Below are 10,000 nucleotides of genomic sequence, written 5' to 3'. Positions count from 1 at the left end.
GGTTTGGTTCCGCGGCTAGAGCAGGACGAGGGGCAGCGAACGGTACTGGAAGGAACCCGGTCGCACACCGGGAAGTCGACTAGCGGGCCGCCGAAAGCGAGCTCGGGGCCCCGGTTTGTCCGTCCCACCCGGAGGCCCATATCTCCGGAAGGCACAGGCCGATTTCCACCGGGTATGGCTCGTTGTGTGCGGCCGGACCAGGCGCAGCGGACGGTACCGAGCACTCGGAGGTCGGGCGCTGCCCGCCGGAGGTACAGCGAAAGGCTGCAAACCACTTTCCGCCGCCTCCCTCCGCGGGCGTGAGACCGACGGTCGTCGGGTTTAGTTCCGCGGCTAGAGCAGGACGAGGGGCAGCGAACGGTACCGGAACGAACCCGGTCGCACACCGGGAAGTCGAGTGCCGGGTCTCGAAACGGAGCCGGGTCGGCCCAGTTTAAAACGGAGAAGAGAGTGCTGCCCTCTGCGGGTGAAAACATGGAAGTACGTTGGTTAATGATTTCCAGTTCACCCCGCTTGGTCAGGCCCACTCGGAGGCGGATAACTCCGGAACGCCGAGGCCGATTTCCTGCGGGTATGGCTCGTTGCGTGCGGCAGGAGGCGGCGCAGCGTTCGGTACCGAGCACTCGGAGGTGCGGTGCTGCCCGCCGGAGTGACAGCGAAAGGCTGCGCACCGCTTTCCGCCTGCTAACTCGGCGTCCGTGAGACCGACCGACTCCGCTTTAGCACCGGAGCTAGAGTGGGGCAAGGGGCACCGAAGGGTACCGGAACGATGACGTTCGCACACCGGGAAGTCGAGTGCCGGGCCGCCGAAAGCGAGCAGGGTGCCACCGCTCGGGGCCCCGGTTTGTCCGTCCCACCCGGAGGCCCATATCTCCGGAAGACACAGGCCGATTTCCACCGGGTATGGCTCGTTGTGTGCGGCCGGACCAGGCGCAGCGGACGGTACCGAGCACTCGGAGGTCGGGCGCTGCCCGCCGGAGGTACAGCGAAAGGCTGCAAACCACTTTCCGCCGCCTCCCTCCGCGGGCGTGAGACCGACGGTCGTCGGGTTTGTTTCCGCGGCTAGAGCAGGACGAGGGGCAGCGAACGGTACCGGAAGGAACCCGGTCGCACACCGGGAAGTCGACTAGCGGGCCGCCGAAAGCGAGCACGGGGCCCCGGTTTGTCCGTCCCACCCGGAGGCCCATATCTCTGGAAGGCACAGGCCGATTTCCACCGGGTATGGCTCGTTGTGTGCGGCCGGACCAGGCGCAGCGGACGGTACCGAGCACTCGGAGGTCGGGCGCTGCCCGCCGGAGGTACAGCGAAAGGCTGCAAACCACTTTCCGCCGCCTCCCTCCGCGGGCGTGAGACCGACGGTCGTCGGGTTTGTTTCCGCGGCTAGAGCAGGACGAGGGGCAGCGAACGGTACCGGAACGAACCCGGTCGCACACCGGGAAGTCGACCAGCGGGCCGCCGAAAGCGTGCTCGGGTCCCCGGTTTGTCTGTCCCACCCGGAGGCTGATATCTGAGGAAGTCCGAGGCCGATTTCCTCCGGCTAACTCGGCGGGCAATGTGTCCCCCCCCCCCACCATCTTCGGCTGATTACCGTGGCTGGACCGGATCAAGGAGCAACGGAACCGTGCCAGAACGACGTCGGTCGGACGGCGTGAACTGATAGTGCCGAGGCCGGAAACCGAGCCGGAAATGTGCACCGATTTATTGGTCCCACTCGCAGGCCCATATCTCCGGAAGGCCGAGGCCGATTTCCTCCGGGTATGGTTCGCTGCGTGCAGCCGGAAGGGGAGCAGCGGACGGCACTGAGCAGCCGGAGGTGCGGCGCTGCCCGCCGGAGCTGCAAGCGAAAGGCTGCGCACCGCTTTCCGCTGGCTAACTCGGCGGCCGTCAGGCCGACCGACTCCGCTTCAGCACGGGAGCTGGAGTCGGGCAAGGGGCACCGAAGGGTACCGGAAGGATCACGTTCGGACACCGGGAAGTCGAGTGCCGGGCCGCCGAAAGCGAGCTCGGGGCCCCGGTTTGTCCGTCCCACCCGGAGGCCCATATCTCGAGAAGGCACAGGCCGATTTCCTCCGGGTTTGGCTCGCTGCGTGCGGCCGGACGAGGCGCAGCGAACGGTACCGAGCACTCGGAGGTGCGGCGCTGCCCGCCGGAGGTACAGCGAAAGGCTGCAAACCGCTTTCCGCCTCCTCTCCCCTCGGGCGTGAGACCGACGGTCGTCTGGTTTGCTTCCGCGGCAAGAGCAGGACGAGGGGCACCGAGCGGTACCAGAACGAACCCGGTCGCACACCGGGATGTCGAGTGCCCGGCCCAAACCCGCTACCCCCCCCCCACCCGAAAGCGAGCCACGGTTTGTGGATTAAAAGTGAAGCGGCAAAGATTTGTAAAACAGCGTGAAATGATGAACCAGAAGCCCAAAGTAATGGTGGGAATAAAAGTTCCGAAATGTGAAATGGTGAACCAGAAGTTGTGTGAACTGTTTAACCCAAAGTGGCAAAAATGGATTAAAAGGGGTGAAATGATCGACCGCAAAGCAGGGCAAGCATTAAACAAAAGCAGCAGCATTTTTTAAAAAGGGACAAATGGTTTACCAGAATCCCAAAAGAATGCTCAGAGACTTAAGTGCCAAAGGGGCAAATGGTTAACCAGAAGCTGGGTGAACTGCTTAACCCAAAGTGGGAAAAAGGATAAAAAAGGGGTGAACTGATCAACCAGAAGTCGACAACAATGTGCGGCGATTAAGTCTGAAAGAGGGAAAGGTTGACCGGAAAGCAGGGAAATGATTAAACAAAAGCAGAAAAATTCAGTAAAAAGGGGCAAGTGGTGAACCAGAAGTTGGGTGAACTGCTTAACCAAAAGTGGGAAAGAGGATTAAAAGGGGAGAAATGTTGAACCAGATGTCGAAAACAATGCGCGGCGATGAAGTCTGAAAGAGGAAAAGGTTGACCGCAAAGCAGGGAAAGGATTAAACAGAAGCAGCAATATCTTTTAAAAAGGGACAAATGGTGAACCAGAATCCCAAAAGAATGCTCAGAGACTTAAGTCCCAAAGGGGCAAATGGTTAACCAGAAGCTGGGTGAACTGTTTAACCAAAAGTGGGAAAAAGGATTAAAATGTTGTGAAATGATTAACCAGAAGGCGAAAGCAAAGTGCGGCGGCGAAGTCCTAAAGGGGAAAAGGTTGACCATAAAGCAGGGAAATGATTAAACAAAAGCAGAAAAATTCAGTAAGAAGGGGCAAATGGTTAACCAGAAGTTGGGTGAACTGCTTAACCAAAAGTGGGAAAGAGGATTAAAAGGGGAGAAATGTTGAACCAGATGTCGAAAACAATGCGCGGCGATGAAGTCTGAAAGAGGAATAGGTCGACCGCAAAGCAGGGAAATGATTAAACAAAAGCAGAAAAATTCAGTAAAAAGGGGCAAATGGTGAACCAGAAGCTGGGTGAACTGCTTAACCAAAAGTGGGAAAAAGGATTAAAAGGGGAGAAATGTTGAACCAGATGTCGAAAACAAGGTGCGGCGATGAAGTCTGAAAGAGGAATAGGTCGACCGCAAAGCAGGGAAAGGTTTAATCAAAAGCAGCAATATCTTTTAAAAAGGGACAAATGGTGAACCAGAATCACAAAAGAATGCTCAGAGACTTAAGTCCCAAAGGGGAAATGGTTAACCAGTAGCTGGGTGAACTGTCCAACCCAAAGTGGGAAAAAGGATTAAAAGGGGTGAAATGATTAACCAGAAGGCGAAAGCAAAGTGCGGCGGCGAAGTCGTAAGGGGAAAAGGTTGACCAGAAAGCAGGGAAAGCATTAAACAAAAGCGGCAACATTTTTAAAAAAGTGGCAAATGGTTAACCAGAATCCCAAAAGAATGCTCAGAGACTTAAGTCCCAAAGGGGAAATGGTTAACCAGAAGCTGGGTGAACTGGTGAACCAAAAGTGGGAAAAAGGATTAAAAGGGGAGAAATGTTTAACCAGAAGGCAAAAGCAAAGTGCGGCGGCGAAGTCCAAAAGGGGAAAAGGTTGACAAGAAAGCAGGGAAATGATTAAACCAAAGCGGAAAAATTCAGTATAATGGGGCAAATGGTTAACCAGAAGCTGGGTGAAATGGTGAACCGAAAGTGGCAAAAAAAGATTTAAAGGGGAAAAATGATTAACCAGAAGTCGACAACAATGCGCGGCGATGAAGTCTGAAAGGGGAAAAGGTTGACCACATAGCAGGGAAACGATTAAACAAAAGCGGCAACATTTTTAAAAAAGTGGCAAATGATTAACCAGAATCCCAAAAGAATGCTCAGAGACTAAGTCCCAAAGGGGAAATGGTTAACCAGAAGCTGGGGGAAATGGTTAACCAAAAGTTGCAAAAATGATTAAAAGGGGTGAAATGATTAACCAGGAGGCTAAAGCAATGTGCCGCGGTGAAGTCTGAAAGAGGGAAAGGTTGACCAGAAAGCATTAAACAAAAGCGGCAACATTTTTTAAAAATTGGCAAATGATTAACCAGAATCCCAAAAGAATGCTCAGAGACTAAGTCCCATAGGGGAAATGGTTAACCAGAAGCTGGGGGAAATGGTTAACCAAAAGTTGCAAAAATGATTAAAAGGGGTGAAATGATTAACCAGAATTCGAAAATAATGTGCGGCGATGAAGTCCTAAAGGGGAAAAGTTTGACCACAAAGCAGGGAAAGCATTAAACAAAAGCGGCAACATTTTTTAAAAATTGGCAAATGATTAACCAGAATCCCAAAAGAATGCTCAGAGACTAAGTCCCAAAGGGGAAATGGTTAACCAGAAGCTGGGGGAAATGGTTAACCAAAAGTTGCAAAAATGATTAAAAGGGGTGAAATGATTAACCAGGAGGCTAAAGCAATGTGCCGCGGTGAAGTCTGAAAGAGGGAAAGGTTGACCAGAAAGCATTAAACAAAAGCGGCAACATTTTTAAAAAAGTGGCAAATGATTAACCAGAATCCCAAAAGAATGCTCAGAGACTGAGTCCCAAAGGGGAAATGGTTAACCAGAAGCTGGGGGAAATGGTTAACCAAAAGTTGCAAAAATGATTAAAAGGGGTGAAATGATTAACCAGGAGGCTAAAGCAATGTGCCGCGGTGAAGTCTGAAAGAGGGAAAGGTTGACCAGAAAGCATTAAACAAAAGCGGCAACATTTTTTAAAAAGTGGCAAATGATTAACCAGAATCCCAAAAGAATGCTCAGAGACTAAGTCCCAAAGGGGAAATGGTTAACCAGAAGCTGGGGGAAATGGTTAACCAAAAGTTGCAAAAATGATTAAAAGGGGTGAAATGATTAACCAGGAGGCTAAAGCAATGTGCCGCGGTGAAGTCTGAAAGAGGGAAAGGTTGACCAGAAAGCATTAAACAAAAGCGGCAACATTTTTTAAAAATTGGCAAATGATTAACCAGAATTCCAAAAGAATGCTCAGAGACTAAGTCCCAAAGGGGAAATGGTTAACCAGAAGCTGGGGGAAATGGTTAACCAAAAGTTGCAAAAATGATTAAAAGGGGTGAAATGATTAACCAGGAGGCTGAAGCAATGTGCCGCGGGGAAGTCTGAAAGAGGCAAAGGTTGACCAGAAAGCATTAAACAAAAGTGGCAACATTTTTTAAAAATTGGCAAATGATTAACCAGAATCCCAAAAGAATGCTCAGAGACTAAGTCCCAAAGGGGAAATGGTTAACCAGAAGCTGGGGGAAATGGTTAACCAAAAGTTGCAAAAATGATTAAAAGGGGTGAAATGATTAACCAGGAGGCTAAAGCAATGTGCCGCGGTGAAGTCTGAAAGAGGGAAAGGTTGACCAGAAAGCATTAAACAAAAGTGGCAACATTTTTAAAAAATTGGCAAATGATTAACCAGAATCCCAAAAGAATGCTCAGAGACTAAGTCCCAAAGGGGAAATGGTTAACCAGAAGCTGGGGGAAATGGTTAACCAAAAGTTGCAAAAATGATTAAAAGGGGTGAAATGATTAACCAGGAGGCTGGAGCAATGTGCCGCGGTGAAGTCTGAAAGAGGGAAAGGTTGACCAGAAAGCATTAAACAAAAGTGGCAACATTTTTTAAAAATTGGCAAATGATTAACCAGAATCCCAAAAGAATGCTCAGAGACTAAGTCCCAAAGGGGAAATGGTTAACCAGAAGCTGGGGGAAATGGTTAACCAAAAGTTGCAAAAATGATTAAAAGGGGTGAAATGATTAACCAGGAGGCTGAAGCAATGTGCCGCGGTGAAGTCTGAAAGAGGGAAAGGTTGACCAGAAAGCATTAAACAAAAGTGGCAACATTTTTAAAAAATTGGCAAATGATTAACCAGAATCCCAAAAGAATGCTCAGAGACTAAGTCCCAAAGGGGAAATGGTTAACCAGAAGCTGGGGGAAATGGTTAACCAAAAGTTGCAAAAATGATTAAAAGGGGTGAAATGATTAACCAGGAGGCTGGAGCAATGTGCCGCGGTGAAGTCTGAAAGAGGGAAAGGTTGACCAGAAAGCATTAAACAAAAGTGGCAACATTTTTTAAAAATTGGCAAATGATTAACCAGAATCCCAAAAGAATGCTCAGAGACTAAGTCCCAAAGGGGAAATGGTTAACCAGAAGCTGGGGGAAATGGTTAACCAAAAGTTGCAAAAATGATTAAAAGGGGTGAAATGATTAACCAGGAGGCTGAAGCAATGTGCCGCGGTGAAGTCTGAAAGAGGGAAAGGTTGACCAGAAAGCATTAAACAAAAGTGGCAACATTTTTAAAAAATTGGCAAATGATTAACCAGAATCCCAAAAGAATGCTCAGAGACCAAGTCCCAAAGGGGAAATGGTTAACCAGAAGCTGGGGGAAATGGTTAACCAAAAGTTGCAAAAATGATTAAAAGGGGTGAAATGATTAACCAGGAGGCTAAAGCAATGTGCCGCGGTGAAGTCTGAAAGAGGGAAAGGTTGACCAGAAAGCATTAAACAAAAGCGGCAACATTTTTTAAAAATTGGCAAATGATTAACCAGAATCCCAAAAGAATGCTCAGAGACTAAGTCCCAAAGGGGAAATGGTTAACCAGAAGCTGGGGGAAATGGTTAACCAAAAGTTGCAAAAATGATTAAAAGGGGTGAAATGATTAACCAGGAGGCTGAAGCAATGTGCCGCGGTGAAGTCTGAAAGAGGGAAAGGTTGACCAGAAAGCATTAAACAAAAGTGGCAACATTTTTTAAAAATTGGCAAATGATTAACCAGAATCCCAAAAGAATGCTCAGAGACTAAGTCCCAAAGGGGAAATGGTTAACCAGAAGCTGGGGGAAATGGTTAACCAAAAGTTGCAAAAATGATTAAAAGGGGTGAAATGATTAACCAGGAGGCTAAAGCAATGTGCCGCGGTGAAGTCTGAAAGAGGGAAAGGTTGACCAGAAAGCATTAAACAAAAGTGGCAACATTTTTAAAAAATTGGCAAATGATTAACCAGAATCCCAAAAGAATGCTCAGAGACTAAGTCCCAAAGGGGAAATGGTTAACCAGAAGCTGGGGGAAATGGTTAACCAAAAGTTGCAAAAATGATTAAAAGGGGTGAAATGATTAACCAGGAGGCTGGAGCAATGTGCCGCGGTGAAGTCTGAAAGAGGGAAAGGTTGACCAGAAAGCATTAAACAAAAGTGGCAACATTTTTTAAAAATTGGCAAATGATTAACCAGAATCCCAAAAGAATGCTCAGAGACTAAGTCCCAAAGGGGAAATGGTTAACCAGAAGCTGGGGGAAATGGTTAACCAAAAGTTGCAAAAATGATTAAAAGGGGTGAAATGATTAACCAGGAGGCTGAAGCAATGTGCCGCGGTGAAGTCTGAAAGAGGGAAAGGTTGACCAGAAAGCATTAAACAAAAGTGGCAACATTTTTAAAAAATTGGCAAATGATTAACCAGAATCCCAAAAGAATGCTCAGAGACCAAGTCCCAAAGGGGAAATGGTTAACCAGAAGCTGGGGGAAATGGTTAACCAAAAGTTGCAAAAATGATTAAAAGGGGTGAAATGATTAACCAGGAGGCTAAAGCAATGTGCCGCGGTGAAGTCTGAAAGAGGGAAAGGTTGACCAGAAAGCATTAAACAAAAGCGGCAACATTTTTTAAAAATTGGCAAATGATTAACCAGAATCCCAAAAGAATGCTCAGAGACTAAGTCCCAAAGGGGAAATGGTTAACCAGAAGCTGGGTGAAATGGTTAACCAAAAGTTGCAAAAATGATTAAAAGGGGTGAAATGATCAACCAGAAGTCGAAAATAATGTGCGGCGATGAAGTCCTAAGGGGCAAAAGTCACCCAGAAGGCAGGGAAATGATCAAACGAAAGCAGCCAAAAAATTATTAAAAGAGGGGAACTGATGAACCAAAAGATGAGAAACGGCCCGCAGAGACTAAGTCCAAAACGGGAACTGGTGAACCGGAAATGATTAACCAAAAACTAAGTCCGAAGAGGGAACTGGTAAACCAGAACTGAGTAACCCGATTTTTAAAATTAATTATAAATGGGGAAACGATTGAGCAAAAGGCGGAAATTAAGTCACAGGGACCATGTCCGAAAGGGCAAGAGGTTACCCCGTAGGGGGCATTCGTCAACTCAATCTGAAAACTTTGGAGGCAAATCTGACCAAAATGCGGAAATCGGACCACACCGCGAGGGGCGCCATTCGACGGGGCAGGGTTAGACGCGTCGAACGGTACCTGAAGGTCCCGGCTGCGACACGTGAGTCCGGAGATATGGCCAGTCAAAGTCTGATGGGAGGTACCGAAGCCGAAAAATCGAAACGCGTTTGCGGCGATTCGGTGTCAGAGAGTCGGTCACGAATTCAAATTCGTCCCGCTGATTCGCCAATTGCCAGCCGGTTCCGGGGGGATTGGCGGGGTACCTGCAGGATAGTAAGAGGTGGCATGTCGAGACTTAGCCTGTTTACCAGACTTGTGTCTAGCGCCTCCAGGTCTGCAGAGACCGACCCGGGCTGCCGCCCAACCGACTTTTAAGCCTTTTGGGAGTGGGAATTTTTCCCATTTTTCCCCATTTTTCGGGTTTTTTGGTCGGGCTTGAAAACGGCGGCCCCGAGGCCTCCCGGGGCTGGCGGGCTTCGGCTCCCTTGCGAGAGGGTCCGAATTCCACCCGTTTAAGCCCAGAAAGGAGTTCGGAAGTCAGTCGGTCGAGGGAACCCCTTCGGAAGTCCGACGGGGATGGATTCGGCCGGCGTTTCGGATCTCCGGTCAGAGGATTCCCCCCCTGGGCGGGGGGGTGCGAGTAGCTGCCGGCAAACGGTCCCTTGCACTTGTGGCACAAAAAGTCCGAGCACAGGTTAATGAGTTGGCCGCGGAAGCCCCTATGCCGAAATGAGAAAGCCCCCGTTGCGGGGATTTAGTGACGCATCTGCGGCCGGAGGTGGGAGGCCGTCCTGCCGAATTGACACTTGTCATTCGGGCACCTAGGGATTGGTCGGGTACCCGGAGATTTTCGAGAACACGATTTTCAGAGCTTTCTCTGACAGCCCAGGTGCACTTTAAGAGTGCCTGAAAAAGTGACACTTGGCAAAAGGCTCTCAATTTCAAAGCGGAGACCTTTACAAGAGCACTCGGAAGTCACCTGTCAGCATTTAAAGCTACATCAGGCGGCAATTTTCGAACTCTTTGTCAGTCTGAAATCGTGTTGAGCCTCGACAGCGTCGGGCTCAGGCAGGAGGAGCTTGCCAGCAGAGAGAGGCTCACCATGGATTGCTGGTGGATGCTTTTCGAAAACATATACACATTATATTATATTATAATAATATAAAGAAAAAAAAGAGTTTCTCAAAATCTCTGTGACACTTTGCAGATTTTTTTGAAAGCCAATAAAGAGAACTCTTTAACTGGAAAGTCACCTGTGCCGGCATAGCGATGACTTTTAAAACAGGTTGACACTTTCGAGCCGCGGCGGCTCTGAATCACCCCAGACACCAAGTGTGTTTGTGGGCAAGGCACCGCGGCCGGTGGGCTGCTTTTATAATAACGGGCACGCAGA

The sequence above is a fragment of the Heptranchias perlo genome, unplaced genomic scaffold (assembly GCF_035084215.1).
Source record: "Heptranchias perlo isolate sHepPer1 unplaced genomic scaffold, sHepPer1.hap1 HAP1_SCAFFOLD_363, whole genome shotgun sequence".
NCBI lineage: Eukaryota > Metazoa > Chordata > Chondrichthyes > Hexanchiformes > Hexanchidae > Heptranchias > Heptranchias perlo.
The sequence above is the reverse complement of the archived record's forward strand: the minus strand, read 5'-3'. Positions refer to the sequence as shown.